The following is a 2,794-nucleotide window of genomic DNA, read 5'->3' on the forward strand; positions in this document are numbered from 1 at the left end:
GCATCATGCCCGTAGCCTCTGCATCTCCTGTACCTTGTACGCAGTCTTTGCATCTCCTGTACCATGCCTGCAGCCTCTGCATCTTCTGTACCATGCCCACAGCCTCTGCATCTTCTGCCCCATGCCCTCAGCCTCTGCATCTCCTGCCCCATGCCCTCAGCCTCTGCATCTCCTGCCCCATGCCCGCAACCTCTGCATCTCCTCTACCATGTCCGCAGCCCCTGCATCTCCTGTACTATGCTCACAGCCCCTGCATCTCCTGTACCATGTCTGCATCCTCTTCATCTTCTGTACTGTGCCACAGCCTCTGTATCTTCTGTAGCATGTCCGCAGTCCTTGCATCTCCTGTACCATACCCGCAGTCCCTGCATCTCCTGTACCATGCCGCAGGCCCTGAATCTCCTGTACCATGTCCAGAGCCCCTGCATCTCCTGTACCATTCCCACAGCCCCTGCATCTCCTGTATTATGCCCCCAGCCTCTGACATATCCTCCTGTACCATGCTATCAGACTCTGACATCTCCTGTGCCATGTCCACACAGCCTATGACCACCTCCTGTACCATGTCCGCACTTTTAACTGGAATTTGCTTATATATATATATATATATATATACTGTATATATATATATATATACAAAGCCCTATATGCTTTCATATCTCTCTTATCTATAATGCACTCTTCAAATGTGCTTTAAAATGCATGGTTTTCCCTTTTATGAACAAGAATATGATGATGTTATGCTGTTGGGTCGGTATGCTATGGGGCTGGTATGAAAATATTTCCAGGGCTGAATTTTATTCCCAGTCCGGCCCTGTCTGTAGCCTTCTGTGAATGTCAGACAGCCTGCATCTCTCCTTCATCAAGAAATCAATGACTGCTCCTTGCTTCTGCTTGGAATCCAAACACAAAAATCCTTTTTAAGAACAAAGTGCAGCAACATGAAAGCAAATAAAGTCCATCGTATTGCAAAGACTTCAAAAAGAAAATGGGTGCTTCATAGACACTCATATCTTTATAATCCAATCATTTCTATAAAATTTTTACAAAGCAAGGAAACAAAATAAACCAGACATAACTGGACATCACATTTGACAATGTGCCACGCCGTTGGATTACATATTAATGAGCACACCGCTCTCAGGTAAGGAAAATAAGTTATACATAATACAATATATACTATATTGTGAAAAGTATTTACATGCACATGAACTTTATTAGCATCTTAGTCCATAGGGTTTGATATTGAGTTGGCCCACCCTTTGCAGCTGTAACAGCTTCAACTCTTCTGGGAAGGCTGTCCACAAGGTTTAGGAGTGTGTCTATGGGAACGTTGGACCATTCTTCCAGAAGCGCATTTGTGTGGTCAGGCACTTAGGTTGGACGAGAAGGCTTGGCTTGCAGTCTCTGGACTAATTCATCCCAAAGGTGTGCTATCAGGTTGAGGTCAGGACTCTGTCCAGGCCAATCAAGTTCCTCCACCCCAAACTCGCACATACGTGTCTTTATGGACCTTGCTTTGTGCACCTCAACCAGATAGAACACTTTTGGGATGAATAAGTGCGCAGACAGCGAGCCAGGCCTTCTTTCCACCATCAGTGCCTGACCTCACAAATGCGCTTCTGAAAGAATGGTCAAACATTCCCATAGACACTCCTAAACCTTATGGACAGCCTTCCCAGAAGGGTTGAAGCTGTTATAGCTGCAAAGGATGGGCCAACTCAATACTGACTCCTACGGACTAAGGCTGGGATGCCATAAAAGTTCATGTGTGTGTATAGGCAGGTGTCACAATACTTGTGACAATATACTGTATAAAGTACCAAGCCCACTCATAATCTCAATTGGACAGAGGGGCTTTCAAAAGAGAAAAACATCCAAGAACAGACATTCCCCAGACATTCCTCATTTCTAGGGAAAACAAAGATTGAAACAGAAGAGAAGGAAAAGAAAGGAGAAACAACAAGGAAAGCATGCCATGTACACCAAAACAACATACAGTATTCATGAACTGTCTGTTTGAATCAAACATAGATTTGGGCTCAAGTAGACCATAAAAAATTAAAGGATTTCAGAAGAGGTAATAGGTGCATTCAGTTTGGCTTACACGGTGGGGTCTACTATTGGAAGTTGTATGTATCTAGAAATGTAGAGATAGCAGCATCCGTAGGCTGGGCAGTGGTAGGATAATCCTTTAATTTGTATAATGAGGAGTAGTACTTCTGGAAAGCATTAGCAATATCAGTTGGATGGGAGACTTGTGAATTCCTTACCAAATCCACTACAAAGGGAGGCCAGGACTTTGGTTGCCTTGTCCTCAGCATGCTGGCCAAGAGTTTGCTTGCTCTGTTACCTTGGGCATAAAATTTAGCTTTTGCAGTCTTTAATGCTTTCTCCTGTTCATTCAACAGAAGTAGCAGGAGTTGTTGCCTACACCACAAAAGATTTTCAGTAAGGGTAGAAGTGGGTGAAGTTTTAGATTGTACTGTACCTCTAAGGATTTAATTTGTGACAGCAATAAGTCGACACCTTGCATCCTCCTCCTCTCTCTTGTCGCTAACTGTAGCAACATGCCTCTACTGTACGCTTTATGAGCACACCAGACATTGAAAACAATAGTGTCCACACTGGTTAGAAAATTCTTGCAAGAACGGTTCCAGTTGATCTCGAGTTTGTTTGTTTCCTTTGTTTCAAGGATAAGAAGTATGTGCTATTGCGCCAAAGAATAGAAGGAGACATGTTGAGATCTTCTTTGAAGTCCCCGCTACACAAATAGACGCCCACGTTGCAATCG

The sequence above is a fragment of the Pelophylax lessonae genome (assembly GCF_965119305.1).
Source record: "Pelophylax lessonae genome assembly, contig: HAP1_SCAFFOLD_332, whole genome shotgun sequence".
Classification (NCBI taxonomy): domain Eukaryota; kingdom Metazoa; phylum Chordata; class Amphibia; order Anura; family Ranidae; genus Pelophylax; species Pelophylax lessonae.